The following is a 7514-nucleotide window of genomic DNA, read 5'->3' as shown; positions in this document are numbered from 1 at the left end:
TTCAGGGTCATGGGAGGACATATACTAGTGTCCTCTCGTGACCCAAAGCTCAGTATATCGCGAGCTACAGCTCCCAGTATACTGAGACCGCCGCAGGCCGGACGTATCCTAACAATGCTGTCGAAATCCACCCATCTGCGTGAATGACAGCAGGCTCTGCCTATCTAGAGGCAGAGCCAGCTGTACCCGCCCCTCCCCCATCCGTTCCTCCAGTCAGCGTTCGAGGATCAGAGCGGGGAGGGGGGGAATCCTGCGGGGAGCTGTGACTGACAGTCACCGCTCTCTGCAGGGACATGATCGAGAAGTGAGCGAGCGACGGTATGTGTTCACTCACTTTCCGAATTGTTGAGCCAATGTGTGACAGTTTCATTGTCACACGTCGGCTCTAACTATGAGGGTGAGTGATTTTCACTCAACTCATAGTTCTCCTTTAAATGTGGCGGCTGTGTTAGTTTTCTTTTTTCCTTTATTTTCACCTGGTAATCTGGCCAGTAACACACTTTCTATCTTAGTGTGGTTCCAGTCTATGGAGGAGCAAAAGAGCCACCCTTGAACAGCAGCATTGTCCCCCTGTGGACACGGTATTGATAGATACACTAGCAGATTTAGATGGGCCTGACAAACAAATTGAATTTGAACCCCTAGATAACACTTTTTAAGTGGTTAGTTAAAAAAAAAAAATTCTCTTGGGATTTTTTGCATAAGCTGACCTTTGTAAGCTTCGTGTCTATGTTCAGTGGTTTGGCTCAACCCTATATCTGCCATATTATGTGGACAGCTTAAACTGTGAAAAGAAGTTTAAAACTAACAAACTTGCTGGCCAGATCACCAGGTGATATTAAAGTCTAACAGAGAAAACTAATGCAGTCACCACATCTTAGAATTGGTAAGCTGCAATATATTAGGATTATGATATACTTCATGATACACAACACAGAAAGGTAAACGGCTAATAATGGGCCCACGGACATAGAATCAAACAGACCTGGCAATTATTTCACATATGGGGCAGTCTTAGACAACCCCTGTTAACTGATCTAAGTTAAGGGAGTGATTGGACAGCAATGTCTTGTCAGAGAGTCACTGATCTCTGTTACTAAGCTGGTGCTGGAACTGTCTATAGTACATCCATCATGTATGACAATCCATCATGACTCTGCCTCCTCCCTACATAGCCTAAACAGGAATGCTGTCTAAGTATTGCTGTTTGTGGCCAATGTAGGGAGAAAAGACATTATGCTTTCAGGTCTGTTTTTTATCTATGGAAACTACATCTTATCAACTTGAGCGAAGTTTCCAGATGGAATCTGTAGTTACAGATTTTAGTGACATAAGTTATGATAAATTCCTAAAAACATAATTATATCTATAAAATGTTTTGTAGCATATTTACCTCTCTCAGCCTGAAATCATTACATTTTAGCAAAATGGTATCTGTATCTACATTTGACAAATGAGGCAAATTATTACAGTAAAGCCAACACTATTTTTTCTTTTTCTTTTTTTTGTTGCTTGTGTCCCATTGGGGAGATATATCTTTATTTCCTGTCCTATTGATGTAAATGTAAGCAAGAGTAAATCTTTGCAAAGTAATAAAAAACCTCCCCTACATAGTTGTAACTACATAAAGGATCTCCATTGGAAGGTTTTCCCTCATTTCCTGTTCCGGTGAGAACTCATTCTGGATTTTCCCTAACTTTTAGTGACAGTGATCATCAGGGCTAAAGCTGGACATACACATATTGATTATTTGCAGATTTTCTATGGTCAGATGGAAAAATTGCAACAGATTCCTCCATTTATGCTAAACTGTGTGGATGGAGGAATCTCCCACTGGGCCAAGCTTCACTTGCTAGTCGGCCCTGCTGGCTCTCAAAACACCTGAACAATGCCTGCATCCAATCAGATTGTTCAGGTATTTTGACAGCCAGCGGGGCCGGCTAGAAAAATACCGAAGCTTGGCCCAGCGGGAGATTCCTCCATCCACACAGTTTAGTGTAGATCGAGGAATCTGCTGGACTTTTTCATCTGACCATAGAAAATCTGCAGACAATCTATAGGGGGATGGCTATAGATAGGGTATTATTATACAGTATTTATATAGTGCCAACAGTTTGCGCATCGCTTTACAATAAAGGGAAGACATAAGTACAATACAATTCAAGACAAGATGGTAAGGAAGGCCCTCCCTAAACCTCCCTATTGGTGTTTTGGACAGCAATAAAAGTCTGGCTGGAGTTTAACCCTTCCCCACTCTATCCACATCTAAGGTACGGAAGGCCCTCCCTAAACCTCCCTATTGGTGTTTTGGATAGCAATAAAAGTCTGGCTGGAGTTTAACCCTTCCCCACTCTATGGGGCATCTCAGCATGTGTCAGATATATTCCTGAATATTTGGTGATATAAGAAGCAAATAATGTGTCAGATATATTCCTGAATATTTGGTGATATACAAAGCAAATCATTCATTGTGTTTCCTTATTTTTGAGGTTAAATAATAGAAAAGGTAAAATTTGCAGACAGTGACCTAGAAAAAAAACTCTTTGGTGACAAGAGGAAGTTTTTTTCACTTTGTAAAAAAAAAAAAATGGAATGATATGAAACAGCCATCTGTTTATAATGAAAGCACGTACTTAACTGAAAAGTGTAACAGAAAATAAAAATGAGGAAACTGGAGGAAGAGAAAAAAATCAATCTCTGAAATAAAAGAAAACGTGGCCAGGTGCAATCTTTGTGTCATCTAAAGCCCCTTGGATTTATCAGGCGTACGAACCTCAATGGTAAGTGACAGCAACATGAACTGTCAGAATACTAATGCACTGACAAACAGCTCAATGTCATGAATCTGCTGCCATAAGACCAAAGGGTAATTGACATAGTCACCTTTGCTTCTGGCCTATGAAAATGTGCAACAATACTGGGCACTATGATCTTATTTTACATACTGGACATTTATTAGGGCGCTCTGTTCTTTTACGCGTGTATAGATTTTTTACTGAAATAATGCAAATGAGACAATTTCAAAGACAAATCAATATGCCGTTGCTTTTCCCTGTACGCTCCCTGAGATGTGTTTTCAAGACTTTCATTCTTATTCATTGGTGGGAAAAGTCTCTGAGAATTTAAATCAACCTATTACAATGCTGTATTTCTCGATAACGATGCAAAAAGCAACTGTATATATCTTTACCCAAAACACTTTATTTGCTTTGAATAGAGTAGGAAAGAATTGGATACCCCATCAGGCTCTCTGTGTCCCATGGGGGAAATTTGCCCTTACTTCCTGTCATGGTGATGAAGCTGTCACTGTGGCTGAAACTGAAGGAAAATCTTCAATGGGGACACAGCCATCAGTAAAAAGCCAAAGGAGTTTCTAGACATCTTCCCCATACTAAAATATTTTTCTTATCATTTTGTCTCCTTGTCAATTATTTGTCCTGCATATGAAGGTAACAATGTCAGCAGGACAGGGAGAGAAATAAAATCTCCCGAATGGGAGACAACAATCATGTCTGATGCAATGCAAATGCTAGAGATACATGTTAACTCATAAGGTCCCTTTCACACCTGTGGTGTGGATAATTGCGTGTCACATTTATGTGCATTTTGCCATGTTTGCTATGCGTCAGCGCGTTTTCAATGGGATGCCCTATGCACAACAAACACAGCAAAGATGCTCATGCAGTAGTTTGAGCTGTGAGCTCTTTGCCCATTTGTGAATGCGTGGGCAAAGGTACACATTTTGCCTGCAACTTTTGGTGTGTTCTTTATAAGTGTGTCTTACATTTTTCCCACGTTGCATGAATGCGCACTAATGTGCACACTTTGGCGCATGTTCATATGCATGGCAAGTGTGAACAGGGCTTAAACTCTCGTGAAAAACAAAATGCAGCACAAAGCCCTCTTCTTTCTAGAGCAAATGGGCACCTTTTTATTTTAAAAAAACCTTTTAATATGATTTTTTGCTTCATAGCCGTGCACGTTGCCTCAGTAGAAAATAAAAGTAAAAACGTTCTGTGCTAGTGCATGGCTGGAAGGTCCTTGCCAAGGCAATGGGGGGCTGGGTTGGGGGATATAGAGAAACAACTATGAGATTAAGCATCCACAGTTTCCCTAGCTGTGCGAGGATGAGTTCATTAGCTGTGTGTCAGGCGTTGGCAGGTGTGCCTGTGGGCTGGCAGCGTGGAGGGAACCCACTGGCAGGAAACGGCCTGAAAAGTCAGAGAACAGAAGTACAAAGGGGCAATCCAAAGGGCTAGTCAGGGTACAATCCGGGTTGGGGCGGGCAGCAAAGGTTCAAAGGCGATAATCAGTCCGAGCTCAATAAACGGGAAGTCCAGCTGAAGGGTCAGGAAGCTAATGGCAAGGCATGCAGGCAGGGAGCTAGGTGATCACACCATATGGTGGAATAACTCAGCAACAAGCCAGGGCCAGGGTTTTATAGTCAGGGGATGTAAGACCACCCCCTGGTCACCGAGGCGACCAGGAGGCTTCCCTCCCCGGGAGCCAATGGCAGGCGAGAGAGGTGGAAGGTGTGTGCTGGGAACCTCCCCCAGCAAGGCCCACACCTGATAGACCTAATGGGCGCAGACACGCTATGCGCGCACGCATAGGCTGGAGGAGATCCTGTGCCCGTTGGCCCCATGAAGAGGTAACACCCCTGGCTTCCTGACACTGTGAGATTAGATATTTGGTCAACCCCTTACCTGTGCAGCTGTAGTCCAAGTAGGGAGCATATATGTACAGATGGCGCAGGGAGATCCCACAAGGCAGCAGAGCCACCCCATAGGAGGAAGTGTAATGGGAAATATTCCTAATAGATCTTCTGCAGCATGGTGCAGCTTGGGAATAAAGGATTGAACAAATGTCTAAGTAAGTAAGAGGGGCTATAAAGACTAGATATGCATATTTCTTGCTGGGCGCTGCTCTGTGTCCACTCTGATGCAGTACAGCGTCCAGCAGGGAGGAGAGAAACCATGAGAAGGCCAAGCGGGGCGAGGAGGAGAGCGCTGTCAGCAGGAGTATCACAGGAGGCAGAGCTTTCCTCCCGTACCACTCCACTCTGCCTCCTGTGATTAGCAAATCAGAATGGAGAGCAGTGTGAGGGAGGAGACAGCTGTCACTGCAGGGGAGGAGTCAGCTCTCCTTTCTGCACCACCCACTCAGCCTCCTGTGACAGAGAAAGGAGTCAGGATGGAGAGCGCTTACAAGCGCTTAGCAATCAGTACAGGAAAGTTAAACATAAATAAATAAATAACACATTTTTAAATAGGTTAGAGAAAAATAAAATATTAAAACATAACTTTAAAAAGGTTAGAAAAATAATTTTATATTTCGGCCTGACAATTTTTTTGTTTTCAGTTTTGGTCTAAAAATTCGATTTCAGTGAACCTCTAATGAAGACTATTTTCTAAACAGTTTGGGGCTATATAATAACAAGTTGTGTGCTGTTATAGTAAATGGAGCTGTCCTTATTGTACGCCTTTTCTTTTAGACTCTTCTTTTTTAATAGGTAGTATTTTAGCTAAATTTTAGCAAAATAAAGTGTACTGCATGTAAAATACAATATAAATGCTAATTACATACATTTTACATGCATAATAATGGAGGAAGTACCCTCTCTCCCTGGTAAAAATAAAAAAAATTATGAAAAATGTATGCAGGAAAGTGCGCGGGGTAAAATTGCCTTTGCATTGAAGTGTGAAACAACCTTGCCACTGAGTGCCTTTAAAGTAGTATTAAACTCTCAAACTTAAAAAAAAAATAAATCCAGATTGCCCAGCAAAGTATTTTTTCTTTATTAAGTATGACTAAACATCTTGCCAGAGAAAACAATGACTACTAGCTGTTGTGGTTAGAAGCCCTCAGAATAACCACCAAATGGCTTAATGCTGGTTACGAGGCATCTAACTATTCAGAATGGGGGGAAAAAAAAGGTTTTTGCTGAAATTCTGCCATAAGATAGTTGTTTTTTTTGGTTCATTGCTTCTTTTTTACGAGTTCACCCCTCTGGGAATCAGAAACAGCACTGCCATTGACGAGCAGATTGATTTCTGCTAAATTGATTTTGCTGAGGTGAAAATCTCCTTTTTTTTGTCTTTCTTTATCGGTTGTATTTAGGGTAGTTCAGTTTCTTTCACTCACCGTTTATTTTTGTGGGTGGTTTTTTTCTCATTTTTTGGTATTTGAGTGTTGTGTGTACGTACTTGACATTTTCTGTTTTACTTATTCTTTACTTCCTTTGATAAAAAAATAAAAAAATAAGGAAGCTAATGATCGATTGTATTGTATTGTATTGTAGGTCTAAAATAGCACATAAACAAAAATAAAAAAAAGAGCTGTGCTCTAAATCTCTTATCCGCTGTATACTTTTTATTGATCAACCTGGTACAAGGCAGATCACCTGAGGAGCTCAGGTAGTCTGCCTTACACCAGGTGGATCAATAAAAGTATACAGCACCTAAGAGGTTTGGAGTACAGCTCTTTTTTTCCTTATGTTTACATGCTATTGAGAGGCAGAGTGTTGGTGTTGAAGAATGCTGGCAATATTCATTAGCAACAGAGCAAATTTTTTTTCCAAGATAGTTGAAATCAGTTTCTATAACCTTTTAGGAATTATTTAAAACCCATTGCAAACAAACAAAACCTGCCTTAATGTCACCTTCCCCATTGACTCCAATGCAGAGAAATGAAAACTCTCAATTTTTCTCATTCCTATTAAAACATAATGACCTTGCTTGGTCTAAAATATTATTTCTTATGATGACCTGATTCCTTATTTGTGTTTTTTTTGTTGTTGTTATCTTTCCAGATAAATAGAGATGCGATGTGATTGGCCCCTATGGGCAACAACTGCAATTTTGTTCTCATTTCATTTTCTCCATTTATTTATTCTGGGACCCATAGGAGGGGAAATCTCTGTTTGTTAATGCACAAGAAAATGTGTTTTCTGTTTGAAGACTCCAGAGGAACGGGCCCATGTGTAATGAGGGCATGGAGGGGCATTGTCTTGGTCTGACACTGGATTTTTGTATGCTTTGAAAGGGGAGGTGAGGCTGTAGCAATGCTCCTATAATACACTTTATTTTATTAGCTGATCTGGCAGTTAAAAGAAAGAGCCACGGCCTCTTTTTGACAGTGCAATAATTCCAGCCTTTGGAGGAAGGCAATCCCCGGCATAGACAGCACACTGTTTACACTCTGCAAATAGCCATTTTACAACTGTGAGCCTGGTAGAATAGAGGCGCTGAAAAGAAATGTGTTGATGTCAGCTTTAGATTATCAAGGCATCAAAATGCAAGTGCCTTGTACTCGAACAAATTGCATTATGCTAATTTTTTCCTTTCAAGATGGAATATCAATTTTTGAAGCCTAATTTAAGCTATACATCATCTTGTATGCGAAAGTAAAATAACAATATACCCTCTCACCAAGGCACATTAATCTTTTGTGCTGTGCTGTGAGGTTCAAAAGGCATGAAGAAGTACACTTGAACAAATAATTTTTTACTAGGC

Source organism: Nanorana parkeri, unplaced genomic scaffold (genome assembly GCF_000935625.1).
Source record: "Nanorana parkeri isolate BGI_ZX_2015 unplaced genomic scaffold, ASM93562v1 scaffold853, whole genome shotgun sequence".
Taxonomy (NCBI): domain Eukaryota; kingdom Metazoa; phylum Chordata; class Amphibia; order Anura; family Dicroglossidae; genus Nanorana; species Nanorana parkeri.
The sequence above is the reverse complement of the archived record's forward strand: the minus strand, read 5'-3'. Positions refer to the sequence as shown.